Source organism: Thalia democratica, chromosome 2, assembly GCF_965202585.1.
Source record: "Thalia democratica chromosome 2, ktThaDemo2.hap1.1, whole genome shotgun sequence".
Lineage (NCBI taxonomy): Eukaryota > Metazoa > Chordata > Thaliacea > Salpida > Salpidae > Thalia > Thalia democratica.
The window spans coordinates 50877013-50892315 of NC_139166.1; positions in this window are offsets into that span (position 1 = coordinate 50877013).

Sequence of the window (15303 nt, forward strand, 5' to 3'; positions counted from 1 at the left end):
TACTTAAAAAATCAAAACTTTTTTCAATCAAGTTCTTAAAATATTAATTTTTATAAAACTATTAATTTTTTTTTAAGACAGTATTTACACAAAAAATATCTAGTTCATGTAGTTTGAGTCTTAGTTACTATTGTATGTATACTTTTAGCTTATTACAAGAGTAACAATCAAAGTTCTAAACTTAAAAGTAGTTACATACTTATTTGCTATTGATAAAAGTAAATAAGTTAATAGAAATCAGATCCCGTTTATATCTAATAGAAAAGCCTAAAACAAATATAGAAAATATAAAAACATATCAACTTAAACTTCTATTAAAATAGTAAAGTAAAAAAAATATGTTGATATGATAGGTACAGTTTGTTAAAACAAACTGATTTTGTTTTTTGTTTACACTATTATTCAGTGAGCTGACTAACTATTATTTTATAACTAAATTAATTTATTTTTTAGCTTAAAAAGTATATAGCAATGTTGACAGTTTTTTTTTATTTATTAACTTCAAACTTACCTGCATTTAATTTAAGTTTTTATGTATATTTTTTTTCAGTTAAGGTATACAGGTCTTACATAAATTGAGTAAGGAAATGATACTTGCTATAAAATTTTCTTTCTATTTTTAAACTAAATTTTTTTTTACTTAATTGTTAATTGTTATAGTATTTTTAGCTTATAAATGTTTAACATTTCCGATATCAGAAATTAAATTACAAAAAATAATACAAAACAGAGTTTTTTTACTGCAGAAAAACAAAATAAAACTAAAACTTTAAAAAATTTTGGAAAAAAAAAAAACATTTAATCTTCCTTTATTACTTATGCTTGACATTAATTCAAATACCTGTTACTTCATGAAAATTTCGCTGCTTGCAAAATATACAGATCTTCGCAGCCTTTATTGCGTACACTATGAATATATTTTGTGAATCTATCTATAATTATTTAATAGTAAAACAGCGGCATAGCAAATTAACTTTAGTCATTTTAAATATGTTTTAAATTATATTTTTAGTTAATAGAAATATTTTAACTCAATAACTCGAAGTTAAAGAACAATTATTTTTATATAGAAGACTTAGTAAGTAGTACATTCTGGTCTGGTTTAGTTAACTTTAGCAAAAAGTTTATTACTATCCTAGTTATTAATTTGTTCAAAAACTTGTGTAGTATATTTTGCTGGAATATAGTTAAAACTAATTGTTTAGTTTAATTAAACAAAAAAAAACTTAAAATAATCATCGCGAAATATCTTTAGTAGTAATACTTAAAATTTATATAAATTGACCATTGAATATACAGTAAAAAGTTGTACCAAAATAAATAAAACTAAGCAACAGAACTATTATTTAAAGCTGTACTAAGAACTTCTACCTGAAACTGATATTCAGTGATTAAAGGGTTAAAATAAACATTTTGCTCTTTTTTTTTTGTTGAGGTTATGCTTCAAATATATGAGGCCACGGTTAAAAAGAAAAGTATATGTTTTTTGGTTTATCGAACGATTAAAAAAAACGTTGAATTGGCTCTAGGACCTGGTGCACAAAGAACCTTTCGGTTGTCGAGTCACACACCACGGATACCTTTTAACTTCTAGTCCAGGACATATAACGTAAGTTTCGTACTTTAGCAAAATTAAACTTATTAATTGTAAAGTTTTGTTACATAATTAAAAAAGGATCCAAGTCGGATGCTAATGAATTTTGTCTGTTATATGAATTAAGCTCAAATTTTTAATATTTAACCTCTCGAGCCAAAAGTACTTTTTTGCACATTAGTTAGAAAGAATTACAGGGACAAGTTTATACATTTTTAACGTGTACTTTAAAGTACTACACGATTTTGAAAGAAATAGTTGTTTTCACCAAGTTGACTTATTAAAAAGATTAATTTGCACTGTTGTTTTATGTAAAATCATTAACTAATAACATCCAGTAATGGGCAATAGTAAGTAGCAAGTTAATTGTGCATAAAGTTAATTAACAAAAAGAGACTCGCTGCAACATAAGTATTAAGCTTAATTTAATAAAAACAATATAAGTCAGGAAAACTTTACCCAGAGAATTAACTTATCCAGTTTTTTATGTAAATGACAAACACAAAATTTTAAGGGGTAGCGAAATGCTGTTAGTATCAATGTGTAGATTGTTCTTGTTAATTATTAGAGCATAAATTTTTTTTGTGGCTGTTAAAAAACTTCATTTTGTTATTTTTACTACAAATTAAGCCAATATTTATTCATTAACAAAATATACTAGCTATATCAAACGAGTATTAAACTTTTATTAAACTTTGTTTTAAACATTTGGTAGTTTGTATAGTCAAAATATACAATATGTTTAAACTTTCAAACATAAATTAATAAAAATTCTAACTTGACATCATATTTTTTTATAATCACTTTCTACTAGAGTACAGCATTAAAGACTCTTATGTTTAATTTTTTTCAAACTTTAATTAAGTATATAATTTTTCTTTATTGTCATTATGTTGTCATTATAACTTATATATGTATAAAATTACAACACTGATGTGTTTGTTTTATTAACACTTCAAATTCACAAATATACAAAAAAGAACTCAACCCATAAACAACTTAGGGAAATAAACAAAAATCTTGGATAGATTCAAATACAACTTCTCAATACAGCATAAACTAAACAAGCAACGTATGTGAAAGTAACAACTCACGAAAACTTCAATAAAATGAGGTTACTTTCACCAATGAATAAAGTTTAATTTTTATGTAAAATCATGAATATTGTTCATAGAACGACTAAAAAAGTATTTCAAATGTTTGGTCGTAGGACCTGGTGCACAAAAAATATTTAAGTTATCGAGTCGCACACCACTTGGATACCTTTTAATGTTTTGTCCAGGACTATCATAATACAAACGGATGATCAACTTTAAAATAAATTGGTTCTGGATATCTTTTAGCAAACCAACGAGCAGTCCTTTTTCAAGTTGTAGCAGCAGCTTTAGTTCCTTCTTCACTTGTCTCAACAAAAGCTTTGTGGACTACTTCATCCACATAAAGTCCTTTAAGTTGCATGGAAATTGCACTAAATTCTGCAGCTTTTTCAACAAAAGCATCTCTTATTTCCAACGAACATAAAGTTTTGTTCAAGTTTGCTTCATATTCGGTTTTGAACTTTAGCATTTTCAACAAGATGTATTTACTATTGAAATTTTTATCTTCCTTAATGTTTTCAATTTTTTTACGTTTAGTTTTTTGATTAAATTTTTCAATCCAAATCACTTATCAGGTAAATTTATCAGCATTCTTAAACCTGTTTGTTCGTAAGGAACTTTTACCTACTTGAACCATTTTTCGTCAGCTGTGATATACGGGTAACAGTGTTTCTGTGTCATCATTTAAATTCTATAAGTTTTCTCTACTGAACGATAGAATTTGGCATCTCTAGTGTTACGTGACTTGAACTTGTCATACCAATCAACTTTAAAGTAGATACAACTGATTAAAACACATACTGTATCAGAGTCTAAGTCATTATACAACTCTTTAATTTTTCCATTAGTACAACTTTCAATCCAGTCATTGATAACAGTTTTCGATCCGTCTGCATTGTTCATGTAGTCTAAAGACTGCATTTGGCAGCATTTAAAAGCAGATTCAATGTAACTTTTATACTTTGCAATCATTTTGAAAGATCTCGATGGAATGACAGAAGTAGCAAGTTTAATTTGTAGACCTTCGGAGTTGGAGTTGAGTACACCATTTAGCGCTTTAAGATTGGAAAGAAGTTGTTCATGTTTTACAAATCGTAGTGCATTATCAAGCTGCAGCCTTTATGTTCCATTAGAACCTACTAGAAGCATACACAGAGCAAACGAGATGCTCAGTGGTTGAAAATAAAATGTTCTTGTTTTTATCAGTGTTTCAACAAAGCTTGTTGAAGAGATTGACATCAAACGAATTGAGATTCATACTGATTTTTAGCAACAACTAACCTTTAATTCTGAAACTTTATTGTTATTATTACTATTATTATTATTACTCAACAAAGGTTCGTAAAAATAGTTGATAGATTTGTTACAGGTTATTCTGTGTTATGACAATTGAATGCTTCAATTAAATGTTTTTATTGTCTTCTACAAGGTTACATACAATTCATTTTTTTAAACAACTTTTGTTAAGTTTGAAAGTTGACAACAATACATAATTTTTCATTTAGAAATGTCGGAACTTCAATTGCCGTGTACCTTTTTAAAAATTCAACTTTTTTGTATTATTCTTTTTGTATAATTTTAATATTTTAGTATGCAACAGTTTCAGATGTACAGCCTATAAATAAGTACTAGAAGTATAACTTATAAGCTTAACTAGGTTAAATTCAAGTTGGTAAACAAATGCGAATTAATATTCACAATTTATTTTACAATATAAACAATCTACGATCTTAAAAAAGAAACTAAGTGACTTGCTAAATGAAAATCAGTGACGTCGTAAAGAATATAAATCACTGCCCAATAACAAATAATGCTTAATAACAAGCGACTCAAAAATACATCTCAAACATTACCAAAAATAGTGCTAAAAAACTCACTACACACGCTTGTCCTTACGAAACGCACTTGTCTCGCGATGTTCGGCTTTTTATACCATTTCTGCGTTTTTCTCGTATTTTATAAATCTTTTCAGAACGAGACAAAGCAGATATGCTTACAAAGCAATTGCAATTATACTATAATTTAGAGCTTGAATGATCACAAAAGTAAACATTTACAATTTTTTTTTTTTAATTTAACAAATACGTTGATAACAACTACGTACACAAAAATTTTTTAAGTTTAAATTTGTTGAATAAAACAAACTAAAGGTACAAATTTAATTTACTGAAATTGGTAAACTGCAGGGAAACTACTTTAGATAAATTCATATAAAAAATTGTAGGTTGGTAGTAACTTATTTATAATATTAACATTTCGAATATTTCATTTGCATACAAAACAATTTGATAGTTATATGCAGTTGCGAAAAGTTGTACTTTTCTATAGGATGCAGTTAATTTACAAGTATTCAAAAAGCCTCTTAACTTGATCATTTTGAAACTAAAAAAATGGATAAAAACTACATTGTTCATTATAAAGAAATGTTTACAACATTTCACAACTTATCAAAAAAAAGGCAAACTAAATCAACTTATAAAACAGAAGGACACCTTTAAGAACCTTCTTCGGCCTTTCATCCTAACAGGATTTTTTAGGAATCATTAAGTTGTGCGCTCTTGTCCATAAAAGTTTCGGAAAGTTTATGACAATTCATAACTTTTGATTGAATAAGAAAAACTAACATTGTCCTTCACTTTTGTTTTTGGATATTTGTATTTTTAGGGATGAAAACTATCACTTTAAGATATTTATCAACCACAGAACCAGCTCTGATTTTTGTCATCGCTATTTTGATACTCAAAACAAGAGTATTGAGCATTTTAATTCATAGAGCTTTATAACTTATGTATAGATACTCAAAATTCAAAAGGTAGTAAATTGTAATAGTTCAAAAGTTTTGCAATTAAACAGTTAAATATTGTTAAAAGTATGATTTACAATTGTTTTATTAAACATCGAGCTAAGATCTTTAATCACTTTTAAAAACGATTGGTGTAGAATTTATAAAAAATAACATTATTTAATATATACAATTTTAAACTAAATCATTGTTAACATCTAACAATAAAAAAAGACTTTATATTTAGAAGAAGCAAATGAGATAAAACACAGTCAAACACAACAAAATATAGGTTTTTAATCAAGTCTTGGAGTTAAACTAACTTGGAATAAAATAGTTTGAAAAAAATGCACAAAGTAATGTTTATACAAAGGACAAAATCAAAACTAGCAAAAACACTAAACAAATCTGTTAAACAGCATAGTCTTCTTTACGTCCTCGACAAAACAATAAGTTGTATCAATGGTGTATGACTTGATAACCGAAAGATTTTTTTTGTACATAAGGTCCTTGGACCAAACTTTTTGAGCTTTGAAAAAAATGTAACTTTTTTGTATTTCATGAAATTTATATATGTTGGATAGTTTATAATTTTGTAGAAGTTTAATATTCTTTTTTTAAATTAAATTTATTTTAATACTATCTTAACACAAAGTAAACTCATGATACTTAGTATACTTAAGAAAACTTAGGAAAGTATAAAAATTTCAAATCTCAGGACAACTCAGACTAGATAAAATTTTTATACTAACTAAGGCCAGTTTGTTTATTTTATTAAAACTGAGGTTAGTTTCAAGGCTTTTTGAAAACATCAAGCTAGTTTCGTTTTATATCTTGAATGAGGTTTAGTTGTTCCAGTTTCAATATTGTGATATTTTATAAAAAACTTTTTTTAAAAACTTGATTTATGTTGTTTAAAAAAGATTTTTTTTTGCTTTTTAATTTTAGATTTTTTTTAATTAAAAAAAACTCTGGACGACCGAGGACATACATGATGACTACTAATATTGTGTTTTTTTTTAGCTTTTTTGTTTAAATGAAACAATAATCAACAAAAAATATTTATGTAGTAGTTAGCTATTAAGACATAAAAGTTGAAATGTTGTTGTTTACTTTATGTTTAAGGTAGGCATTTCTGCAACACTTTTAGTCGGCGGGCCAGATGTGGAAAGTTTAAGCAAAAGCTGGGCTAGAGCATTGCAAATTCATTTCATAAACAAAAATATTCAATCATTTAATTTATTTCGAAAAAATGCTAATTCTATCTGCCCTTCTATTACTATGGAAGTTTCGTATCTCCCACAAATTAATCTTAAGACTTTTTTTGCTCTTAATTTTAATTTCCAGAATTTCTATTGATAGTTTGAAAATTTGATTTAGAGGGCCACAGTTTCAACTATTGCGGGTTTCCAATTAAATGTTGTAAATTTTAGGGGACCGGTAATTCTCACTTCGTGGATCTAGCAAGCATAGAAAAAAATACTATTGTATAAGTGTGATTGATAGAAATAATGATTGGAAAGATAAAAAAGCGCAATTGCCGAAGTTTGTAGCAGTTTTTATTTATAAATAAGCCAAGTTTGATCAACAAAGCGAAGGAATTGATGCAGTTTCCTTATAAAAATAATATTTACATGCTCCCTACCACTAGCGGCACAGTGTTTTACAGTATAGGGTGCACATATATTTTTTTTGCAGTTTAATGTGCATAGATTTTCATTTACTTGACGACCATTGCTAACTAAACTGACTCTATTTAACATGTAGAAATAATTTAAGCTATATTAAAAAATGAAAGCCTTGTCCTGAAACAGGGGCGTCGCGTGGGGTAGAACACTGGAGCTGCTGCTACCTAGAAAAAAGAAAATGTACAAAAAGTTTAGTTTCAAAGCTAAAGCTTTTAAAGACGCTGCTTTAGATTTGGCCCTGCTTCAACTGTTTTACTCCAAACTAAATAAAAATTATTTTATTATTTAGCTAAAAATTTGAGCTATAAAATATAATATTTCTTATCTTATCATAATAAATAATAAATTTATGTAGTTATGAAGTTGTACAAAAAACACAGCTAAAAAATACAGACCTGCTACTTTGTTTTTTTAAAAATTTTTACTTGGTATTCGAAATTTTCATAAAACTAGAGCTGCAAACTCAATTTGTGTCAGCTGGATATTAAACGTATACAGTTTTCAACACAAAAATTTGTTGAATGGCTTAATGCTAGAGCTGCATGAACTTTCGGCACCATGTAAATTAAAAATCATACCTATAAGTTATTTTGCTTTAAGTGTGATAAATATTTAATATCAAGGGTTTTATTTTATATTTATAGTACCAAAATTTCAAATACATTTTGTTAAAAATAATGTATAGACATAAATCAAGAATTAGATAAATTAAATTGGTAAAATATAAAATGTTTGTTTACTCTTGTCTAACTGTAAAAAAATTTATTTTAAAGTTTTGCAGTATAAAATATAACAAATCATCAACTACCATCTTACAGTTGGCAAAAGGCATATTATTGTGAATACATAAACTAAACTTGTTGATTGAGTTAACAGTTTTAATTGTAAAAACAATTCTTACAACAAAGGTATGATTTCAAAAGTAACAACTCAAATTTTTAAATGCAAAAATGTTTGTTCTATGTTTTTGTTTTCGTTTTTACTAGCACAATGCTGATTTTAAAAAATGTAATATATATGAGTTAACTTAACATTTTTGATTGGTAAAAAGTTTAAAACATAAGTTCATGATTTAATGCTGAAAATTTTCTAATATTTCTTTTGCATCAAGCACTACCTATTTATTTTTTAAAACAAAAATATATTCTTTTTTTTTTCAATTAAAATAAATTGTATAACATACATAACATTTTTTGCTAGGTTAGCAAAACTTAGTACACAAATGATAAAGAAGAAAAGTAGAAGATATAATCAATTAAGCATATACAAAAATACAACCAAAAAGTTAATATTTACAAAAATAGACTATAAATACTTTAACGAAATAATATGCTAAAATTCCCCGTAAACTAACAAAAAACTAATTAGATCAACACATAAACCAACAAGTTGTTAACACTTCTGAAATCTCACATCTTAAATCCGGCTTTAGTTTTAACAGCATCAGTACAACTTCAAGCTCATATTCTGATAATATTTCTGTCGGATAGTTATTATGATGAAAAAACAGCTTGAATTCTGAATCACTCAAATCAGGTTTCCTCCATAGAAACATCGGACAACATATTTGCAGCATTGTAGTTCCTTAATAATTAAAAGTTTAAATCGTAATACATAAGTTATTCAGTGGTGTTAAGTATACTTATTTGTATTATGCTGGTTTGTAGATTCTTTTTTTAATAAAATAGTTAACAGCATTTTACAAAAAAAAACTAAGTTGAACTGTACAACCATATAAATATAAGAAAAACTATTATTCAAAAGCAATTGATAAATAAATAATTTTTTTAGACATGTCTGATTTTAAACAAGACAAATATAAAAGTTGTAATTAAATCACACTTAAAATGATAATAAATTTTGATCAAGTACAAACAAATAAGAGAGCACTCTATACGCATGATAAAAAAATAATAGCCTTTATACTTTAAACAATGTAAAGATAAAAATAATGTTATTCCAAAACTTTTAAGCTAATTTCAAAGAAGTCTGATAAAACAGTTGTAACTGATTTATTAACCAAAAAAAAAAACATGATAAAAAAGTACCAGTCATCCAAACATCGCATTTGTAGCTGCACCTGGCTTCCCGGCGGTAACATTCAGGCGGCATGTGCCTCTCCGTTCCCCTCCTGCGCCCCTTGTTCCTCTTGTGCCGCTCCGCACCGCAAAACTCCGCCAGCTCGAAGTCTATCATCTTCAACTGGTGGTTCGAATCAACGACGAAGTTCTGCGCTTTGATGTCGCCGTGGCAGATGTTCTTGGAGTGCAGGAAGTCGACGCTGAGAAACATCTGCCTCAACAACACCTTGGCTTCCGACTTGAACTCGTTGCTGAAGAAGTCGAATCTGTTTGCAAAAAAGTCATTTATTTAAAACCAGTATGAATTTTTGTAAATATAGTGTATTTATTTCACTTGATTTAACTTTTTTTTGCACTTGTATTCGTTCTTACTGATAAAATTAACTACTTCGAAAATTATGAAAAAAGATGTTAAGGTAAGTATAATATCTTCTTTGCTTTGTCAAAAAGCGTTTTTTTAATAAATCTTCAAGTAATTTAATTCGAAATTATCAAAAATAGTCTTTTACTTATCTTACCTGTCCAAGTATTCTTTTATGTCACCGTTAGGACAGTAGTCCATGACGACCTGCAGCTTGTCAGCAGTTGACACGACCGCCCACAACTTGACTATGTTTTTGTGATCAACCATGGACAGCAAACTTTTCGTCTTCATCAAAATCTTCCGCTCTTTTCTGTCGCAGTTTTCTTTGATCATGAAAGTCTGCTTTGTTTTGGCCAGCTGCACCTTGGAAAGTCGAAATCTGCCAGTGAAAACGGAGCTGAGGCACTTGAACTGCAAACTGCCGTGTGTTTTCTTGTAGTTCATCAGCTCAACATCGTAGCAGATGTCTCCGTAAACTTCGTCCATTAGATGAGGTTGTTTATAACAGCACTATGCAATTTTATTGCTTTAATGCTTTAATTTATATTTTTAAGTTCGTATGATATTCTTTAACTACTTAAGATTAAAAACTAAAGTAAAAAGTTTCAAAATTGTGGATGTTCTTTTTCTAATCCAAATTTCTACTTAACTAAGATTTAAGTAAAGTATATTGAACCTTAAGCAACTAATTTTTTTAAATCTGAAACTATTCAGAGTAAACAGCTATATTACTTTTTTTGAGTAAATAAATATTCTCCAACAACTAACTAGTTAATATACTATTTCTGATACTACTTGAAATCCAAGAGTGTTTATGTGAAATATCTACTTATAAAGAATTTTCTGAAGTCACAACTAATTGATTATAATTATGTAATGCTTAAATTATAATTTGAATAATTACAATAATGATTAAACTGTTTTAACTTGCAACACTATTTTTTAGGAATATTTTATACCACTTTTAATTTTAAGAAATATTAAAAGGTATTTTCACTAATATAGATGTGTTTTTATTTAGATAATTTTAGAATATGCAATTTTTGGTACCTTATATACATTTTCGCTCTAAACATTAACTATAATGCAAATTACATATATCTTAAATATTTTAAACTTTTTAACAAGTATGACGTGATACATTTTCTAAAATTTTTTATCAACTTTAGGGATGCGACTTAAAAACTTGACTATTAATTTTAAGTTAAAATTTTAAAAATATTTATTCTAACAACTTATTATTTCTAAAATGTAATTAGGAAAATATTTTTATATTGTTAGTAAGGTAATTTTTTGCTTTGTGCCTGAAAAAATTCCTCATAAATTTTTTAAACATGAAATAAAATGTTCAAGTTATGAATAAAAATGTATGTAAAGCAATTTAAAAAAAAATATTAATTTCAACTAGTTAGACACAGATATATAAAAATACACTAAAAAATGTTTTTGTACATAACAATTGTACTTTTTGTTAATTTAAAACTGGTTAAAATTGTTAAAACTATAATTAAAATTTAAGTTTAATTATAAGATACACTACACTGATATTTGTTAATTCATAAATCACAAAAGAAAATCAAAAATGCATTGTTTTGACAACAAAGACTTTAATACTGTTGTCTGTCACTTTTTAAGTAAACAAGAAACTACTACTTAACTTTAAAGTTTACTAAAGATTTAGATTCAAATTAGTCTTTTTGTATAATGAGGTCAACACTATATTAACTGTTTCATGTTTAGTTATTACTTTTTTATATAAACTTTTTTATTCTTAAGCAATATATTTTCATAAAATAGTTTTACCTTGATAATTTGTTTACAAAATTAAGTATGTCTTCCTTGTAAAAAATCAAATAAAAAGTAGTTTTACAACCAAGAAGCACTAATAATTCTGAGCTCCTTCTATACTTAAATTTTCATTGAGTTTATACATTGAAGAAAATTTCTTTTGGAGTTGTAAGTATTGAAACAAGGACGTAATTATTTTGTGTGCTGGGGCAACGAATTTTTCGAAAACAAAATGTGCATAGTTGTAAGATACAAATTTAGCACGGAAATTAAAAGCTTAAAGGATAAAATTGATGAACTATATACTTTTTTCTTTTTTTAGGAGGAACGCCTCGCCTCAATATGCAACAACTTTATCATGTTCTTAATACGAACAAAAATAAAATAGCGACACCTTAAAATTTCACAAGTAATAGTTTCTTAACACTTTTGAAACAAATAAAGGCAGGGTTTCCAAACTAATTTTCATAATTCCCTCTTTTGGCATAAATTTAAAAAAATTGCCCCCGTTTAGTAATTGCTTACCAATAATCTTTTTCGCCCTCTTTGATATTGCTCCCATATATCGCCTGCTTTGGGGAATCCTGGTTTAAAGTATAAAACTATATATCTATAGATAAAAAACACCAAACAGCATACTTTATTTGAATAAGGTATTAATATTAGTTGAGGATCTCTTTTTTTTTGTGTGATACATTGTTTTGAACAAAAAATCTTAAAATATTAAACGTTATATTACTCTCCATTTCAATAAATTAAGATCTTTTATTATATTAATGACAAAATTTTTGAAACTGTTTAGTATATTATTGTTCTCGTTTTAAAAAAATCTAACTTGTTATTAATTTTTACTCTATCATGATTATAGCTAGTTTAATTAAAAAATTTAATTCTTAACAAACTAATTTTTGCTATAAGAATCCGAACAATCGGAAAAGCAGAGTTGTAAAAATCATTCAAAAACAGCTGTTTTTGTTTATACTAAGTGAATATGTAGATCGACAAATAGATACATACTGTTACATTTGTTTTTACTGAACAATTTAGTTGTCACAGATTCAGTAGAGCTATTTATACTTACTTTATCTGTTCTAAATTTATTTTTATCACAAACTTTTATATTTAACGCTTATATGTTATTTTGCTTAAAATTTCTTATTCAATTAATATCTAAGTTATTGTTATATAGTTATAATATTAACATTTTTGGTTTATTTTTCTAAAATGTACGTATACAAAAATGTATCAAAAAAAAATTCATATACTTTGTGAAAAGTTGTATTTAAAAGATTTGCAACAAATAATAACAAAATTATCGACTACCATCTTACAGTTGAAAATTGGCATATATTTTTGTGTTCACAACTTGTATTTGAGTCTTAACAATACTTAAAAGTCGTGTTTACACAATAGTTAAGTTAATAGTACTAGTTCCAAAAGTGTTAACTCAAATTTTTCTAGTGTAAAAAGTACAACCTATTTAATTTTAAAAATAGAGGTTTATTTTTTTTTTAAATAAAATGAATCGTAGAACATTTTTTGCATAGTAAGCAAAACCTAGTACACAAAATGAACAGAATAGGATCGAAAAGAGAAATTAAAGAAATACTTAGCTAAAATAAAACATAAAAATAAGCACTATGTTATTATGCACGAAATAGACTATAAATACTTTAACAAAATAGTATGTTAAAGTAACCCGTAAATTAACAAGTAAAAATTAGATCACCACAAAAACCAACAAGTTGTAAACAGTTTTGAAATCTCAAATCTTGAATCTGTCTTTAATTCTAATAGCATCCGTATAGCTTCAAGTTCACATTCTGATAACAATTCTGTCGGATATTTATTATGATGAAAAAACAGCTTGAATTCTCAATCACTCAAATTAGGCTTTCTCCATAGAAACGTCGGACAATGTATTTTCAGCGTTGTAGTTCTATTTTAATTGAAAATTTAAATAACAAAACTTTTTTTTTTGCTGGTGTAAACCAGAATTACTTATTTATAAAAAAATATTTATAGGATTTTAATCATATTCGATGTTTAACAGCTGTTTTTCAAAAAAAAAGTTTCACTAACTTGAATTATATAACAATATACTTGTTTGTTTTCGTTAACGTCTTTTAATATACATAGTTATAGTTAAAAGTCTTGCCATAAATATAAATTAACAAAAGGAATTTTATTAAATTTAATATATTGATATATTCAATAGCTTAATATATTGAGTAGGTTGTTTTTAAAACCAAATCGAATTTTCCTGGTATAGTCCATTTTAGCTCCTTTTTTTTTAAACAAGTATTTTATTTTCATGATTCAAACTTAGATAATTCTCAATATTATGTAGTAAAGTTGTTATTCATGATCAACTTTTTATGTTATTTTTTTAAACTCAACAAATTTAAAATTTATATTTATATTCCATAAGTCATTATTTATTAGTTGCAAAAGCGCTTATTTTTTTTTTTTGAAAGTGAAAACTTGTATTTATATCGATGTGACTTGATAACCGAAAGATTACTTTGTATACCGAAGTTTAAGACCAAACTTTTAAAGTCCTTTTCTTTTATCGTTCAACTAACAATACTGAAAGCATTAAGAAAAAGTGTTAAGATAAAGTATTTTAACTTAATACCTATTTATTTAGTGTTAAGAGTTATAAAATAAAGGTTTAAAAATCATATTTTTAATAAAGTTTAATGGAAGACCTGTTAACGTTATAAAACTGAATTAGCTGCTTATTAATTTAGCTAGGAGTTTAAAAAATGAATTTATACTTAATTTAAATGTTTCTTAAGTTTTCATTAATAGCTTACAATTAAAAAAAAACTAAAATTACAGTATCAAAATCGGTATCTTCTAATATACTAAGCTTTGAATAACTACTCTATCTAGCACATTATATTGTTTTATTAAAAGTTTTTGCATTTAAAATATTTTGGTCAGTAAAAAATAATACCCTTGCTTTTAAATTGTATAAAAATGATATATTTTTTCTTTATCTTTTCTCAAAATATGCAGTCAGTTTTAAACCTTCTGTTAAAAAATAAATAAATAGTAATTTAAGTAAAGTTTAGTTGATTTTGTATAAGACCTATTTAAGCTAATAAACTAGATAAAATTTCTCAGAAATTACTTTTTAATTATATTACATCAAATTGAATTGTGTTTTTTGTGCTTGATTTTCTGTTAGCTCTATTTTTAAATCAAAATTGTCATACATGAAGCTTCATTATATCATTAATTTTTTTTTGACATTTAGACGTCAATAATAGACGCTTCATTATCTATATTTAAGAGAGCATTACATTGACACCAACTAGATTTACGCTAGACTCGAGTTATGATGACTATAATATAATCTACTAGATAAAATTACTAATTTAAAACTTCTAGTTTAAACTAAATGCTTAAAAATCTGTGATATCTCGTTACTGTAAATATTGTTTTTCCTTAATCATAAATAAATATTAAGTGATTAGATTCTTATTTTTAAACTACAATTATTTTTTGTGTACATTTTCTAATATGTGCCGAGAGGGCTAAAAGAGCTACCTCTCAGGAAAATTACTACCAAAAGAAGACAAATTAGGTCAGTGCATAATTTGCATACAATATAGTGAGCCTAAAAATTAGAAAGATACAGTTAATTTGCATGTTAACAATTAGTTTTAAAGATAAAAAAATTGCAAAACTTTAACAACTTCTACATTCAATTAATTAAATATATTTTTATTAACTAAAAAAATTATAATAGAATATTTGGTTTTTAATTGGTGTAAAGCTTGTAAGTTTTAAATTTCAAAATAATGATGAGAGAGTTAAAGTTAATTAGCAAGTTTGCCACTCCCCCCCTTTGAGTGACTCAAGCTGGTTTTTGCTTCAAAAAGGATGGCCACCAAACCT